The sequence below is a fragment of the Macrotis lagotis genome, chromosome 3 (genome assembly GCF_037893015.1).
Source record: "Macrotis lagotis isolate mMagLag1 chromosome 3, bilby.v1.9.chrom.fasta, whole genome shotgun sequence".
NCBI classification, from domain to species: domain Eukaryota; kingdom Metazoa; phylum Chordata; class Mammalia; order Peramelemorphia; family Peramelidae; genus Macrotis; species Macrotis lagotis.
This window is the reverse complement of record NC_133660.1, coordinates 205,619,887-205,639,043: the sequence shown is the minus strand read 5'-3', so window position 1 is coordinate 205,639,043 and position 19,157 is coordinate 205,619,887. Positions and strand designations below refer to the sequence as shown.

Here is a 19,157-nt window from a genome sequence, read left to right as displayed (position 1 = left end):
AGAATCTTAGAAAGGTCCAGTTTCCAGAATCAAATATAGAGTTCCAGAGCAAATCTTATAATAAAAAAGAACAGGTCGACAGTTCAAATATTATTATCTTATGTTACCAAACTGAACGTCAAAGACTTAGTTTGACTGAAGATCATAGAGATGGTGAAAAAACTGAGTCCCAGAGAAGAGACAAATCTATTCAAACCAAATGAATATCAATGTTGTCCCTCATAGGAATACCTCTAGTACTCCTGATTCTGCTTTATGTCTTTTTTTCCTTGAATTTTTGTTTTCCTGGGTACTGTTTACTTGTCCTTCTTTAATGGTAGAGTACAGGTAGGATCCAGCTGCATTCCACCAACATTTCCCTCCAAACAACTTTAAAATAATGCCTCAAATCAAATTTTGGAGCAAAAGAGTCAACAAAAGGCCAGGAGGAGAACTTTTTCTAGCCTAAGACAACTAAAGGAGAGATCTGCAACACAGGAATAGGTTCAGGTCTGGATTATAGCAGGAGTCTTACCAGTGGTGGATTTTGTAGGCAGCCACAGCAAGAGCAAAAAAGAGGGTAAAAGGTTGAGCAACTAATCAGAAAGAGATTTGCTGGCACTGAAAGGAAACTAATACTTGGATGCAGTCCAGGGTCACAGTTCCAGGATGGAGAGAAGAGCTCTTGGAGAAGAGTGCTTGTAATTGGTCACAAGGGAGCAGGGACCTGGTCACAATTCTAGGAACAAGAAAAACACAATACTTGTGGCTTACAGGGAAGCAGGGGCCCTTCCTGGGTAAAGACCAGAATGCAGTGTTGCTGTTAGGGTGTACAAAAATATTCATAGCAGCCCTGTTTGTGGTGGCAAAGAATTGGAAATCAAATAAATGTCCTTCAATTGGATAATGGCTTAGCAAACTGTGGTATATGTATGTCATGCAACACTACTGTTCTATTAGAAACCAAGAGGGATGGGAATTCTGGGAAGCCTGGAGGGATTTGCATGAACTGATGCTGAGTGAGATGAGCAGAACCAGAAAAAACATTGTATACCCTAACAGCAATATGGGGTTGGTGATCAATCTTAACGGACTTGCTTATTCCATCAGTGCACCAATCAGGGACGATATGGGGTATCTGCAATGGAAAATACCATCTGTATCCAGAGAAAGAATTGTGGAGTTTGAACAAGGACCAAAGACAATTACTTCTAATTTTTTTTAAAAAAAAAAAAAAGATGCTATCTTATTATGTAATTTTGCTATCTCTTATACTTTATTTTTTCCTTAAGGATATGATTTCTCTCTCAACACATTCAATTTGGATCAATGTATAGCATGGAAACAATGTAAAGACTATCAAACTGCTTTCTGTGGAGGGGCAGGGAGGGAAGTGAGATTGGGGGACAATTGTAAAAATAAAAAATAATTAATTTTTTTTGAAAAAAGAAAGTAAAACAAATTTTAAAACTGCAAAATATTAAAAAATTTTTAAGAGTTAATAGTTTCCACATTGAAGGAATGGTGGACTTGAAATATGATATTCCAGAGGACAAACTAGAAATACAAATAAGAATAGCCTTCCCAGAAAAACTGAGTATAATCCTTCAGGGGGGAAATGGATATTTAATAAAACAGAGGATTTCCAAGCATTCCCAATATAAAGATCAGTATTGAATAGAAAAATATGATATTCAAACCAAAAAATAAGAGAAGCATAAAAATTAAACATGAAAGAGTAATCATAAGGGATTCAATAAGGTCAAATTGTTTAAATATCAATATGGAAAGATGAGGTGCATAACTCAAAAAACTTTATCATTATTGGGGCAGATAGAAATGAGTCTGCATGAATAGAGGGCATGGATTTGAATCAATGTTGGGATGATGCAAAAAAAATGGATAGGTGAGAAAAAGGGATGCCCTGGTAGAAGAGGGAAGGAAGAGTAAGAATGGAGAAAACTATTTCACATAAAAGAGGTGCAGGAGGAAAAACTTTTACAGAGGAGGGGAAAATGGGGGGGGTGTAATCAATACTTGAATTTCACTCTTATCTAAATTGGTTCAAAGAATGTGAATGGGGAATATATGAATGTAAGTATATGTACTCCATTGGTAATAGAAATCTATCATTACAAAAAGGGAAATAGAAGGGGAAGGAGATATGGGAAAAAGGGGAGGTGATATAAGGGCAATTAAAGAAGATAGAGGACAGAAATGAAACAGATTTTAGAGAAGAGGAACAGTTTAAAAAAGAGAGCAAAAAGAATAAACAGAAGAAACTCAAGGAAAATTCACAGTGAATGCAAACCAGATGAACTCAACCGTAAAATGGAAGCAGACGTCAGAGTAGATTAGATATTAGAATCTAACAATATATTGTTTACAAGAGACACACTTGAAACAGAAAGATGCACACAGAGTTAAAATGAGGGGTTAGATAGAATCTATTAGACTTAATCATACAGAAAAAAAAGCAGGGGTAGCAATAATGATCTCAGACAAACCAAAAGCAAAAATAGAAAAGAATAAGCAGAGAAACTACATCTTGCTAAAAGATAGCATAAGATAGTGAAGTAATATCAGTAATAAAAATAAATTCACTAAATGGCATAGAATCCCAATTTTTTTTTTAAATTAAAAGAATTACAAAAAGAAATAGTAAAATAACACCATGGGCCTTCTCAATTTTCCTCTCTTAGAGGCAGATAGATCTAATCATTTATAAGAAAGAATTTAGGAGATTAATAAAGTCTTAGAAAAGTTAGGTATGATAGACTTTTGGAGAACATTAAATGTGAATAGAAAGAAATATACCCTTTTCTCTGTGACTCATGGGATCTTCACAAAAATTGACTATGTATCAGGGAATTTAAAAAACACATAGCTAATACAGAAGAGCAAAAATGCTAAATGAATTAATTTTAGGACATAATACAATAAAAATAACATTTTGCAAAGGACAATGGAAAGCTTAGATTAAGAATTAATTGGGGGGGGTAGCTAGGTGGTACAGTGGTTAGAGCACTGGCCCTGAAGTCAGGAGTACCTGAGTTCAAATGCCGCCTCAGACACTTAATAATTACCTAGTTGTGTGGCCTTAGACAAGCCACTTAACCCCACTGCCTTGCAAAAAAACCTAAAAATAAAATAAAATAAAAAGAATTAATTGTGCAGTGATTAGAACACCAGCCCTGGAGTCAGGAGGACCTGAGTTCAATCAAGCCTCAGACATTTAATAATAATTATTTATAATAACGACTTTGGGCAAGTAACTTAACCCCCTTGCCTTAAATTAAAGAAAAAAAGGTTTTAAAGAATTTATTTAGAAACTAAAGTAAGCCTAATGAGACAGTAGATCAAAGAACAAATTGTAAAACAATTAACAATTTCATTAAATAGAATAGCAGCATTGAGAAAACATACAAAAATTTGTGGAATTCAACCAAAGCAGCATTTTGGGAGAAATTATAGCTGTAAATGTACATATCAATAAAAGAAAGAAAAAGTAAATTAATGACTTAATTGTGCAAAAAAAATCTAGAAAAAAGAAAAATTTTAAACTCCCTATTAAACACCAGGATGAAAATTCTGAAAATCAAAGTACAGATTAATAAAACTGAAAAAATTTGAACTGAAGTTTTTTTTATTCAAAAAACAAAAAAAGATAATATATTGGTTAATTTGATTTTAAAAAATTACCAGTATCAAAAAAAAAAGGGTGAAGGCACCAACAAAAATGAAACTAAAGTACTTATTTGGAGTTAATTTTGCTCAATTACATGCCAGTAAAACTGACAGTCTACATGAAATGGATGAATATTTACAAAAATATAAGTTGTTCAGTTTAACAGATGAAGAAATAAAATACTTAAACAATCCTACTTTTGAAAAAGAAATTGAACAAGGTACCAATTAGATTCTCCCCCAAAAAAAATATTCCCATGATCAAATGGATTTACAAGTAAATTCTAAAAAAAAATTTAAGAAATAATTAATCTTAATACAATATAAACTATTTGGGAAAAAAGTCTTAGCAAATTCCTTTTATGATACAAATATAGTTTTGATATCTAAACCAGGGCTAACAAAAATAAAAGAGAAAAAAGCAATGGATCAATTTCGTAACTAAATATCAATGCAAAAATTTTAAATAAAATACCAGCAAGATTATAGCAATATATCATATACTATGATCAGCTGGAATTTATAATAGTAATAGAGAACTGACTTGATATTAGGAATCCTAAAAGTATAATTGATCATATTTATAAAAAACAAGAAAAACTCATATAATTACATCAATAGTTGATGTCTTTCAAAAAAAATAAAAATAAAATAAAAAAATAAAAATAAAAAATAAAAGAGCCAATCTTATTAAAATACTAAAAGTCATCTTTCTTATTATGGCAAGTAAGAGCTACTAAAACAATCAACAAGCATTATCTGTAATGGGGTGGGGGGAAAAATTTGAAGCCTTCCCAATAAGATCAGAAGTGAAGCAAGAATGTTCATTATCGCCATTATTAGTAAATATTACATTAAAATGCTAGCTATAACAATAAGATAAGGAAAAAATCAAAGGAATAAAACATGGCAATAAGTAAACAAAACTATTATTCTTTTAAGATGATATATAATGATTTATTTAGAGAATCCTAGAGAACAAACTTAAAAACTAGTTCAAACAACAACTTCACAAAGTTGCAGGGCATAAAACAAATTCCCATAAATAATCAGTATTCTATAGGTTACCAAGAAAACACAGCAGTATGAGGTAAAAAGAGAAATTCCACTTAAAATAATTGTAGACAATTTAAAATACTTGGAATTCTATCTGTCAAGAAAAATTCAGGGACTATACAAACACAATTAAAGCACCCTATATACCAATAAAGATAAATTCAAACAATCAGAGAAATATTAATTGTTCATGAATTGACTGAGTCAATATAAAATGAAAATTCTACATAAAATAATTTACTTGCTCAGGACCATACCTATCAAACTATCAAAGAATTATTTTATGGACCTAGAAAAATATAATAAAATTCATCTGGAAGAACAAAAGGTCAAAAATATCAAGGAAATCAATGAAAAAAAATGTGAAGGAAGGCAGTATAACAGTAGCATATTTCAAACTGTCTTATAAAAATAGCAATCATCAGAACAATCAGTATTGGTTTAGAAGCAGTGATAGCTCAGTGAACTATATCAGATACATAAAACACAGTAGTAAATGATCATAATTATCTAGTATTTGATAATCCCAAAGATGCATGCTTTGGAAACAAAAACTCACCATTTGACAAAAATTGCCAGGAAAACTGGAAGGCAGTTTTGAAGGTCAACATCACAGACCATATACTAAGATAACATCAAAATGATAAAGTATTTAGACATAAAGAGTGATATCATAAGTAAAATAGGGAAGCGTGGAAAAATTTACCTGTCATATTCATGGGTAAGGGAAGGATTTATAACTAAACAAGATATAGAAAGGACAACAAGAAGTGAAATGGATAGTTTTTATTATGGGGTGTTAAAAAGTTTGAACAATCAAAAGTAATACAAACAAAATTAGAAGGAAAATAGGAAACTAGGAGAAATATTTTCCAGAAAATTTCTCAGATAAAAGCCTCATTTCTTAAAAAATTTATAAAAATAAGAGCCATTCTCTAGTTAATAAAATGACAAAAGATATGAACAGACAGTTTTCAAGAGAAGAAAAGTTATCAACAGTCATATTTTTTAAAATGCTCTATGTCAATACTGATTAGAGAAATGTAAATTAAAACAGCTCTGAGGTACTACTGCACACCTATCAGTTTGACTAACATGATGGAAAAGAACATGTCAAATGTTGGAGGGGATATGGAAAAACTGAGATACTAATAAACTGTTGGTAGAGCTGTGAACTAGTCTAACCATTATGGAGAACAATTTGAAACTAAGTCTAAAAGGCTACAAAAGTGTGGATATCCTTTATCTCAGAAATACTACTCTGAGGTCTGAATCCCAAGAAATCAGTCAAAAGGAAAAAGATATATTTGCAAAAAAGTATTTCTAGCAACCTTTTTTTTATGATGGCAAAGAAATGGAAATGGAGGGGATACCTATCAGTTGGAGAATGACTGAGTAAGTTGTGGTTATATTGTGATGGAATACTATTGTGCTATAAGAAATAATGAGTAAAATGGTTTCGGAAAAGTTTGGTAAGATTTGAACTCTTGGAAAGTAAAATGAATAGAACTAGAAAAACAATATACACATTAAAAGTAATATTGTAGGAATAATCATCTGTGAAGGATTTAGCTTACTCTGATCAAGATAATGATTCAACTCAATTCCAAAGGACCCAAAAACAAAATTGTTATCCACCTCCAGAGAGGACTAAGGGACTCTGCAGATTAAAACATACTATTTTTAAAATTTTTTCTTGAGGTATGTTTTTTGTTTTTGTTTTGGTCTGTGTTTTCTTTTGCAACATGATTAATATGGAAACATATTTTGCATGACTTCCAATGTATAATTAATATCAAATTGCTTGTCTTTTCAAGGAAAGGGAGCTGAGCAGATAACAAAACCACTTATGCATTTATATCACAGTTATTTCTGGATGAACAGGGAAGGAATTTCAGAGTCACCCTTTGGTGAACTAATAACATTTTTTTATGAGGTAGGAGGTAGCAATGGTCGTAGGGTGATAAAATTTAGAATTATAAAGAGTCATAGAGATCCAGTCCAGTTCCATATTTTACATACTAAAAAATAAACACCAAAAAAATAAATCTGAACTACAAAATGATACAGTCCCCATATTGAACTCTCCAGTAGCAAAGAAGAGTGCTTAAGAAAAAAACACCCAATACGGTGACTTTATCTGAAAACATATACAATATTCTGTCCCAACATAGTCCCCTTCTTCTCAGCCATGAGGAGGGAAGTAAGTTGCATTTCCTACTTTCTGAGACCTTCTTAATTTTTCAGTTGCTGAAGATTAATTTTTTTTAGTACTTTCTATTTACTTGTAGGCATCATACTTAATATTCTTTGGATTCTCCCTATTTTGCTCTTGTATCAGTTTATACAAACATGCCATGTTTCTCTGAATTCTTTAATTTTTACTACACAGTAATACTTATATCACCTTCACCTACTAGGCTTTATCAGCCATTCCCTAATCCCCATCCCCAGAATCACAGATTTAGAACTAAATGAGACCTAATGTCTGAGTCCCTCATTTTACAGATAAAGAACTAAATTACAGGGATTATAGTTAAGTGATTTACCCATTTTCTGAGATAGAAATTGAACCGGTCTTCTTGATCTGTCTGGTATTCTAACTGCACAATATGCTAGCTACATATTACTATTAATATCATGAGGTGCTATTAATATTTTAATGTCATTGACCTTTGTTTTTGTCCTTATTTGGAATCTAGACCTGCCTTCTAGTGGGATTTCCAAAAGCAATTCTGGGCTGCCCTTCCTGCTCAATTGCCCCCTCCTTTATTTGGTCATAATGGGAAACATGCAATAGAGGGGTCATTCTGAAATGACAATAGAAGGGAAAGGAGAACTGAATAAGCATTTATTAAGAACCTACTGCCTACTCAGCAATAAGGTGGATTTCTCAGCCTAGAAATAAGGAACATTATCATGAGTTGTGAGACCTTGGACTATAAACACCAGCTTTAACAGTAAGCGTGAGATAACAGAATGCAGCTCCTAAGAACCCATAGAATTTAAATCCCTGTGGACTGAGTCTCAGAAACCTCTATTTTCAGAATACATCTCTATTCTTTGTGCAAATGTCTCCGGATTTCTTTAGAGCACGTGAAATGAAATCATATCTTGTCATTGTCAGGCTCACAGCTATTGAAACACAATTCAGCTTCTTTGTAATTTTCTTTAAAAATAAGATCTGCCCGGGGACCTACTGTCAGCTGTAACTGCTAAGATTTTATTTAAAGAATCTATATTTTGAGCTTTTGAATTTTCATTTATTAGAAGGGCTAGTACAAAGCAAAGAAAAGGGGATACCAATATTTTGATGAATATTTTTAAAATTTTACATTGTTATGCAGTAATCAATTTCTCAGATAGAAAATGCATTCTGGATGTTGTGAAATTAAAGTTTAAAATATTCTAGACAATTTTATATGCCTGGAACAGGTACACACACACACACACATGTATAACATGTAAGCATGTAAATACTACCCTGTCATCCCTTACCTCCATGTAAAATCTGATATTTGAATAATAACTCTTCTTGTTCACAGATGAATCATGGTAAGTAGAGTCAGAAAATGTAAGAAAAAGAAACTTAAAGGATCATCCAGGTCACCCTGCCTTTTTAAAAATGAAGATACTGAGGCTGAAATTGAAACATGACTTGCCCAAGATCACAAATTTTTAATAGCAATAGAAAAAAGCAATGTGGTGTAGAGACAAGACTACTGATTTGGGGGTTAGAGAACCTGAGTTCAAATATTGAATCGGTGATACCATCATTTTGTAGCTCAGATTTATTTTTTTGGTGTTTATTTTTTTTAATATGTAAAACATGGAACTGGACTGGAGCTCTATGACTCTATAATTCTAAATTTTATCACCCTAGGACCATTGCTACATCCTACCTCATAAAAGAAATGTTATTAGTTCACCAAAGGGTGACTCTAAATATTAAAGGCCTTTCATCAATGATAAAAGGTCATAGAATTTAAAACTGAAAAGGGCATGTCTGATGCTGTTGGAGGAGGACCAGGATTAGGGCAGTAATTTCCTAAAACACAAATATAAATTATTTGTGTATTTAGGTATTTCTGCATCACTCCTTCTATCTATTAGCACAAATAATTGAGAGTTTATTATAAATGTATTTACTTTCATACATATGCATAACAATTTCATTTTTACATTTTTCATTTCTACAGGAGAGTGTTATTAAAAATATTACTTCTAACAATCTACCTGTCAATATAATATGGAGTATAGTGCAGTACCAAGTATGACCAGTAAAAAAAGAGAAAGGGGAGAGAATGAAAAAGATAAAAAGATAGTATTTAGGTATTTACAAAGCTGTAATTCCACTTTTCAGATAAGGAAAATAAGGCTCCCAAAAACAATATAACTTGCCCAAGGTCATTCCACTAGTAGGTGATCACATGTGAAGGTGAATATGGAGTAAACAGAAGGTATAAGCAATGCCTTACACTGTACATGTTAAATTTCTCTTGGGCATTCTCAATTATAATTGCATTGTCCTCGAAAAACTGAAGAAAGAAGCAGATGATTGCATCAACATTTCCATCAAGGTCTTTAAGATTCTTATCATCTTTGTAGGAGGCAACATGGCATAGAAAAGTCTGGTCTTAGAGTTATGAAGATCTGGATATAGGTCCAAGTCTGGGATTATCTATTTCAGCTATTGGGCTAAATTAGGATGATGTAATTTGGACTCTTTTGTTATACATATTTTTTCTTTGTTAATAAATATATCTGTTGTTTTATATAAAACATCTAAGTACCTGGGGTCAAGAACTTTCACTTCTTTTTTTGTATCCCTAGTATCTAGCACAGGGTGACCCAAAGTAGGTGCTTAATAAATATTTTTGATGGGGTGATCAAATTCAGTGGTAATTAAGACTTCTACTGGGGAAGCGAGGTGGCACAGTAGATAGAGCACTGACCCTGGAGTCAGAAGGACCTGAGTTCAAATCCAGTCTCAGACACTTAATAATTGACTAGCTGTGTGGCCTTGAGCAAGTCACTTAACCCATTGCCTTAAATAAATACAATTTTAAAAAACAGACAAGTACTAAAGCAGAGAAGACAGATGGGAAGAAAGAGTCTTTACTATTCATAATTGAATAGTAAAAGCCAAGGTAATCCAAAATGATGGAAAATTCTGGTTCCTTAAATTCCTGGTAAATGAGAATTAACCAACAAATCCTTTTAATGTCTTTATTCTAATGTTAATTTTTGTTCCATTTCTAATTTCACTTAGTTAACTCATTTTTTTTTATAACAGGCATCTTGTGGGCCCTAGGATCATAACTACAAACATTAACTGGAATTCAATAAACAATACTTGTAGAAGATAAGGAAGAGGGCTTGAATATGTATGAACATATCCTTTAAATTTCCTCTTATGGGATTTCAGGCTTTCTTTAAGTTGTTATTTGGTTTAATTCAGGTTTTATATTTTCTTTGCTAAATTCTTAATATCAATTTTTATGATGTGCCCATTTCTCCTTAAAATTCAAGACTAAGTAATAATGACTGGAGCTTTCAGGGTCTGTTGAAATTTTACCCTCCCTTTTAAAAAATTACCAAACAAGTTGTTCAGTTTTAGAACCTAGAAGATCTTACTTAGGTATTAATAGTAGCTGTCATTTATGTAGAGTTTTACAGCTTACAAAATGTGTTTCTACACCATTTCTTGTACCATGGCAGAAAATAAATCTAAAGACTCTCTTCTAACCACATAAAATAATAAATGCCATATGATTGTGAACTTAAAAAATTTAAAACAACCACAAAAGTCAACAGAAAAGACAATAATAAAATTATCTCAACTGAGGAAGGAAAGTAAAATTTTATTCATCAGAGATAAAAGGTAAATGATATAAGAAAATTTTTAATTCTATAGGCTGACAATGGAAAAGTAATCATGATATTCAAGAGAACAAGAGTAGGGCAGGGCATGTACCTAAGATCAGAAATGACCTAAGGTTTTCAAAGTGCAGACTCAGCAAAGAAAGAGTTCCAAAATGAAAGGAAACAGCAAGCAGAGAATTTTACTTCTTTACCAAAGCTTCTCCTTGAGTCTAGTCTTCCTCTCTACTAATGCTGAACAAGCCTTGAGGATTACAGAGGAATTATCAATAACCCAGTCAAAGATTCCCAAAGACAGTCAGAGGACAAAATCAGAGGTCCTAAGTTATGGACATAGCATGGGGTAAGGAGAAGCTTGAAGAGAGAGGATTGGTATCTTAAGTCTCAAATTCCAAATGGAATAGATTACTGATGTTCCAGAAACCTGAGAACAGAAAAAACATGAAAAATGTTTACTGGTTCTTCAAGGGAATAAGTAAAGGGGGAGTCTCAGGCTAGGCACTTGAAATATATTCCTGGAGGATTACTAAAGGACTATTGAAGTCTGGAAGAAGTAAGGTGCATTTTCTGACTTTGTTTCCTTTTTTTCTATATGAATTATTATTTTTATGTAATTTGAGTGCTAAGCACTGGAAATACAAAGCTCAAACTGAAACAGCCTCATGAAGTTTACAATCTACTAGGATGATAGCATGGGTAAATAGATAATGGAATTCAAGAAGGTGTGAACTTAACAACTGGGGGACAAAGGAAAAGAAGTAAAATCTGGGAAGACTTGATAAAAAAAAGTTACATCTGAGCTGAACCTTGAAGGAAAATAAAGATAGTGAATTGTAGAGATGAAAAAGAAATGCATTCTAGACTGGAGGAGAGTTTGTGGAAATGGAGAGACCAGATGTAGAAGGTTGCTTGTAATTCTATTTGGATGGGAAACAGAAAGGCTAAAGGGGAATAATTTGAGAAGAGAATAGAGAAGTAGGTGAGGGACAAGTTTTGGAGAAATTTAAAAACAAAGTTGAAAAATTTACATTTTAGCCTAAAGATAGGGAACCATTGAATGTTTTTGAAAAAGGAAGTTGAAAGATCACACTTGGATCCTAGGAAGATCATATTGGCAGAAGTGTGGAGGTTGGATTAGAAAGAATAGAGACTAGAGATAGGTTGACCAATTGGGAAACTATTACAATAGTTCAAGTGAGAGATACTAAGGGCTTGAACCTTAGTAGGCATCATGTCAATGGAGCAAAAGGGATATTTAAGAAATGTTATAGAGGTGAATTGCCAGACTTGGCAAATAATTAGATTGGGGGGATGGGGAGAAGAATGGTGAAGTGCTCATGATAAGTCTAAGGTTTCAAGGAAACTAATGATGTAAATACCCTAGCCAGAAAAGGGGAAGTTTGGAGAAAGAGTGATTATAGAGGGAGAAAGGGTGAGTTCCAATTTGAACAGGCTGATTTTTGAGATGTCAATGGGATATCTAGGTAGAACTGAAGATGTAGAACTGAAATTCAGAAAAAAAGTTTAGTGCTTAATAAATAGTTTTGGAAATTATCCATTTAAAGGTGATAATTTAATTATTACAGTAAGAAGAAGATTACTAAGAAAGAGAGAATAAAGGGAGAAAAAGACCCAGGGGCCAACCTGTAAGAAGCACTGATGCTTAGAAGATGGAGAAGTAAAGTACACCAAATAAAGGAATCAAATTCACTAAGGAAGAAGAGAATCAAGAGGGAACAATGGAAAAAAAGAATATTCAGGAGACAGGACTAACAACCTGCTTCAAAAGCTACAGAGAGAAGTTGGAGAACAACTAGATAAGGGCTAGTGGATTTAGCATTTGAAATTATTAGTAACCTACAGATTGTTTCAGTTTCAGTAAGGTTGAATTAAGCCTGATTATAAGGGTTTGAAAAGTGAGTGAATGATGGGAAAAAGGAGTGAAAGTATATAATTCTTTCCAGGAACTTGGCTGAGGATTGCTTGAGGAAATGATGGAGTTTTGTAGACTACAACCATAAGAAGGGAGAGTCTGAAACTGAGTGACTGGGATAATCCTTGGTAAAAAGGAATAAGAAATGGGATGAAAGATATAGCTTTGAGAAGAACCTCTTTCTCAGAGAGGAGAATTAAGTGAGGAAAAGTTATATGCATACATATATACACACATAAGCTTCTGTGGGAGCTCACAATGGTTGACGTTGATTTATATAGTTGTTTTATATAGATTGATTTTTTATATAGTTTATATAGTTGATTTATATAGATATATAGTTGATTTATAGAGTAGGAAGTGAAAGTATCTCCTAAGGGAAAAACAACAAAAAAAAAAAAGCTTGAGAAGACTTAAGAAGGTTTACACAACTGTGGAAGGAGAAAAAAATGATAGCTATGCTTCAGTGATGGCCCAATAAAGATTAGATAACAGGAATGTTATAAACCTATGACTTCCTTCAGCAGAGTTTAGGAGCAGAGGCATAGAAACAAGTCTGGTGACCTGGAAGTTAGTATTTTGGGACAACAAAGATATGCATGGTGTAGTAAGGTTGGAGAGTGATTGTGGTATACATTTCACAAGCAACTTTCGGTTCTTAACAAAAAGGTGATTCAGAATCAGAATAAAATTTTAGATATGGCCACTATGTTAATTTATTTTTCTTGACAATACCTATTTGTTCCAAGAGAAAGTTCTACTGGTGAAAGAAAGGGAAAGATTTTGACTATGGGAAACAAAAAAGCAGGTTAGTCATTTCCCCCTGGCCTAGAACATCCAAAAACATGGCAAAAGGACCAAGGTGGATGTGGGTAGCCAGTGAAATATGTGGTCTTTTGTGGAGAGAGCCAGGGTGACAAAGTGTGATGTGAAAAGATATAAGAAAAATAGGGGCAGCTAGGTGGAGTAGTGGATAAGGTACTGGCCTTGGAGTCAGGAGTACCTGGTTCAAATCCCGTCTCAGACACTTAATAATTACCTAGCTGTGTGGCCTTGGGCAAGCCACTTAACCCCATTTGCCTTGCAAAAAACCTAAAAGAAAGAAAGAAAGAAAGAAAGAAAGAAAGAAAGAAAGAAAGAAAGAAAGAAAGAAAGAAAGAAAGAAAGAAAAGAAAAGAAAAATGAAGAGTAGGCAAAATGGTAAAATATCAGGAGTAGTGGCTTTGAAATCAGACCTGAGTTGGGACATCAACTATCCAGTGAAGAACAACTTCCCAATATCCACATGGAAGCATGATAAGTCTGCTTCCAAAACTGAGTCTGCTCTAAGATCTAGAATCTCCTTAGCTGTTTCCCTCATCTGTAGAATGAAGGATTTAAACTACAGGACCTCTAAATTCTCTTCCAGCTCTAAATCTGTGATCTACTCATACTATGAAACCACAAGCAAAATCACAAAAGCAAAAGCAAAAGTCATACTTCACAATTAAAAAAAAAAAGCTTTCTCTCCAATATCTTCTAATGTAGATAATTAAAGTATTATCATTCCCATTTTTTTTTAGATCAAGAAACTGAGGTCCTTTAAGAGAAAGCAATATGGCAGCTTGGTGACCTGGAGTCAGGAGAGCCTGAGTTCAAATCTAATCTCAGATGTTGTGTAACCATGGGCAAAACACTTAATCCTGACTGCCTCCAAAAAAAAAAAAAAAAAAAGGCAAGGGGGAAAAAAAGCAATTTATCATAAGAATTAAATGGCAGAGTCAGGACTCAAAACAAGACCTTCTGACTCCAAGCACACTGTCCTTTCCATTGTGCCTTGCTGGGAAGAGCTAGGAGTTCTGTGGGTTCTTCCTAACAAAGCAAATCTGTCCCAGAGGTGTGGTCATGAAAGACTCCGTGGCACAGTTCATCCTTGGTGGTTGCTTCATTCTCTGGACCCTTGACATAGTCAGAATTGAGTAGCCATTGTTATGAAGTCTAAGGTTGCTCAATACCCACCTCAATCATGGCCATGGAAGTCAGCTTCTTTGAACTTCTTCAATGGCTCTAACAAAATGATTGGGAGAGGGGATGGAGGGGTGCATCCCTAAAGAATGATTAGCTTTGGAAGATGCTGACAAGGCAAACAAACTACTAACGTCCTTTTAAGTGTGATTAACACATTACAACTAGGGCAGGTCTACTTGCAACAAGTTATTCAACTAAACAACTTATTGCTCCATGGACCCAAATCCATTTGCCCGAGTGCCCTAAAAACTTGTGGGAAAACACCCCTTCAGTATTGAATGGTGCTCTTGCTCCAACTTGCCACATTTGGCTGAATAACTCTAGATTCTGGGTGTTTGCAAATGTCTCTTAGAGAACAACCCAGATGTCCTTTTATGAAAGCTATTTAAGTAGATGTTTTAGTCATCTTCAGGTGGGAAGATGGAAAGGGAATGAAAGGGAAATAAAAATTTAAAAGTAGCCCGAGGAAGATGCACCAAAGACCTAGATCAATAGCATATTTAGGATTTAAAACTAGAAAATAATGGAAGAAATGATCTGTGTTCCCTCATTTTACAAAGGAAGAAACAGAGATCCAGTGAGTGTCCCAAGATCACATGGGTACCACACAAAGATCCAGGATTTAAGTTTGGGTTTTCTCTAAATCATTCCTCTTTCTGTCACTGTTGTTCACACATTTTTTTTTTAGCCACTTTTTTTTTTAGATTTTTGCAAGGCAAACAGGGTTAAGTGGCTTGCCCAAGGCCACACAGCTAGGTAATTATTAAGTGTCTAAGATGGGATTTGAACCCAGGTACTCCTGACTCCAGGGCTGGTGCTTTATCCATTACACCACCTAGCTGCCCTTTTTTAGCCACTTCTGACTCTTTGTGATCTCATTTGTGGTTTTCTTGGTAATTTTTTTTTTTTTTAGTTTGCAATCTCCTTTCCTAGGTCACTTTACAGATGAGGAAACTGAGACAACTAGGATTAAGCTACTTTCCCAGAGTCACACACAGCTAGTAGGCATCTGAGATCAAATATCAAATTTGAACTCAGATCTTCCTGATTTCAGACTCAGAGCTCTTATCTACTGAGTCACCTAGCTGCCTCTAACTGTGCTCTTTTTCTCATGGGCCAGCATTCAATGACTCAGCTTAATTTTTAAAATCAATTTTTTTCCATTAAAAACAGCTTACCCTCTTTTCCCCTTTCTCCCACCCAAATGAGAGATAAAGAAAAATAAAACTCTTCAAATAACTATACAGTATCAAGCAAAACAAATTCCTGCATTGTTCAAGTCCCCTATCCCACATCCTCCAAAAAAGCAAGAAATTTTTCTTCCAGGAAACAGGTAAATGTGTTCCATTGATCATGTGTTCATCAGAGTTGTTAAGTCTTTCAAAATTGTTTTTCTTTAACATGTTATCGTATGAATTATTCTATTTCTGCCCACTTCTCTCTGAATCAGTCCATTTGAGACTTCCTAGACTTCTTTGAAACATCATTTCTTATAGCGCAATAGTATTCAAGCATATTCATTTATCCTTGATTTAATTAATTAATAAAGTTTAATTTAGATATAGGATCTCAATTAAATTAGTTTCTGATCTAAATGAAATCAGTCTTTTCTGTTCTATTACAGGTAGAACTTAAACTGAGAATCACTTCTGCAGAAGATGGGAATTTGAAAGATTCTGGACAAACTTATTTCTCACAAAAACCATCTTAGGAATGATAAGATTGTGCCAAATAAGTGAAAAGAAGCCCCCAAGAAAGATGATGAATGCAAAGAAACTAAAATAAAGGAGCCCCCACTCCAAAGTGGAAAAATAAAAAAAGAATGATGCTAACAGAACAGTACCACTTCTTGCCCCACACCAAGCCAGTATCTTTGGAGACCATGGTTGGCTAGTTTGATAATAAATCTTTTAAGGAACACCCCTTTCTGTGGTCACAATACCACTCTCCAGTTACTGCTCCAGGATGTTGATTGAAAGAAATAGTAAGTCTTCCCCAATCTCTAACTCCAGTGGTTCCCTCTGTTAATTATTTTCTATTTGTCCTTGCTTTGCATATACATTCATGCACATATATGTATATATTTAAAACATATGTATATATTTACATGTTGTCTCTCCCATTATATTCTAAATTCCTTGAGAGCAGGGACTATTTTTTGCCTTTTTTTATCCTCCCCTCCAAGCACTTAGCCCAATAGGATAGAGTGGGTGCTAATAAATGTTTATTGATTGATTGATTTGATGATACTAAAGGACCCAGAAACTATTATCAACCAAACTTTTGGGCTGCTTTGCTCTAAGCAGAGCAGAGGACTGAGAGCTCTGTGGGGTTGGCTGCAATATTAGCTTCCCCCCACTACCATCCTAGATCATCCTTTGAAGTATCAATATGAATGTAATTAATGTGAATCCTAGAAGTTGCAGAACCAAGAGAAATTTAGAATAAACAGCAAAGTCATTGTTAGTCTTCTCTGGTGCTGAAACTGAGTAAATAAGCCAACATAATGAAACCTCTAATGTAATGAAGGAATTCTATGGGTTAAGAGAACTGCAGGATAAGATCTCAGAAGAAGACAATAATTTAGCAATAATTATACTAGAAAAGAAAGGCAATGTAGCATAGTGGATGGAGAACTAATCTTGAAGCCAGGAAGATAAGAGGTCAGGTTCTTTATCTGGATGTGTGTCCTTGGACAAGTTATTTAAATACTGCCAACAGAGTTAATTAGCTAAGACTCTGAGCTTCAGAAAAGGTGTCACTACCCATTTGCCCCTCCAGAAATTCCTCATGTCGTAGATATCACAGTTCTAGTTCATATTTCACTTCCTATACAATAAGGAAGAATTGATTGGCTACAAGGATTCAGAGAGTTTGAAAGATTTACTTTAAAAAATGAAGGAAAATGTAAGAAATTAAAATGATGGCCTTGAAAATCTTGGGAAAAAAGGAATAAATAGCTCTCAAAAGAAGCTAAAAAATTCAACAAAATATCAGACACTCTAAAAAAAATTAAATGGAGGAAACAACTTGAAAATTCAATGTGAGATATATGAAGTTATTTTTTAAAATTGAAAGAATCATAATATACCTGCAATCAAAGCCAGCTATCAGGATGAGGAGAGATCATCTAAAGTCATTGGATTTTACAAAAATTAAGGTCAGTTAGTGGATAAAGCACTGGAGTCAGGAAGACCTGAGTTCAAAGACACCCTCAGATACTTCATCCTGGGTACATCACAACCTCTGTTTACTTCACTTTCCATATTGGTAAAATGGGAATAATTATAGCACCTATCTCTCAGGGTTGTTGTGAGGAGCAAATGAGAGTTCTGGCATGTACTAAAGTGCTTTATAAATATACTTTCCTATAATTATAAAAACCGGATATCATATTTCAAGAAATGATTGAAGAAAGTTACTCATAATTATTGAAACCAGAAGATAAAGTAAAAGTAGATAGAACCCACAGATTACCTCCTTAAACATAACTCAAATTTAACAAACATGGAAATTTGTCTACCATACTCAAGTTTCCAGGCCAAAGAAATAGTACTATAATCAGTTAAAAAAAAAACCCTCATCACATGTCAAATAATCCAAGTCAGAATCATATTTTTAAAAATGAAAGAAAAGAAAGGAAAAAATCCAATACAATGGAAAAAGACAAAAGAGAAAAAAGGCCTATTTTCAATAATTACATCTTGCAAAGTTGAGTTTAAACTTAGAAGGGAAAAATAAACTTTTAGTAGAATTGATGACTTCTAAGCATATAGATTTTTATTAAAAACCCCAGTCTGAGTAAGATCTCTTAAATGTGAGAGCAAGAGACTAGAGTAATCTCAAAAAGAAAATAAGCTTGAACAATTTGAAAGAATTAAAAAAGTGCTTATGTCTTAAAAGGGAGAGAAGAAAAGCTAGTCCTTTCAGAAGCTCATTAAGTCTAAACATCAATACTGCAATTTTTAAAAACACAAACTTGGGACCTAAATGTTAAAAAAATGAAGAGGAAATGCAAAGAATGCTCTAGGGATGAAATAGGAATGAGAAGGGAAGAAATTTTAATTTTTCTTAAGCAAGATACTACAGGAGGAGATTATACAAGCATGGAAATGGAAATTATGAACCTTACTCTTCTTTTTTGAAACAAAAAATTTCAAAATATATTTTAAAAATTGTGATACAGTTCATGGATCTATGACCCCCTTGTAGAGGTTTAGATGATGTCATTAGCTGAGATATTTATTTTTCTGCTGAGCTGGAATCCTCTGATGTGGTTTTTTTTTTTTAACCAATCATTTTTTTTGCAAGGATTTGAATTTTACATTTTTCTCCCTCCCTCTTTTCCCTCCCTCCTACCCCTGACAGAAAGCAGTCTGATATAGGTTCTACCTAAACATAGAGCCATATTAATTATGTTGTGAGAAAAGAATCAAATCCAAATGGAAAAAGGAAAATATTAGAGGGGGGAAAATGACATAAGACAACTTTTAAAAACTGAAGACAATAAGCTTTGGTCTTCATTTAAATGCCACAGAGGGTATTTTCCACCACAAGTCCCTTAAAATTGTCTTCTATTATTGTACTGCTGAAATGAATAAGTTCATTAAGA

The 19,157-nt window shown here is 33.7% G+C and overlaps 1 long non-coding RNA gene across 1 annotated transcript in view; it reads right to left on the bottom strand.

Moving 5' to 3' along the window:
• LOC141518075 (uncharacterized) overlaps positions 1-8,155 on the bottom strand; it is a 138,728-nt gene extending 130,573 nt beyond the window's left edge. Inside the window, exon 1 of the long non-coding RNA XR_012477075.1 lies at positions 7,272-8,155. This is a non-coding gene — a long non-coding RNA (uncharacterized LOC141518075). The remainder of the gene's footprint in view (positions 1-7,271) is intronic.
• Positions 8,156-19,157: the final 11,002 nt, after the last annotated feature.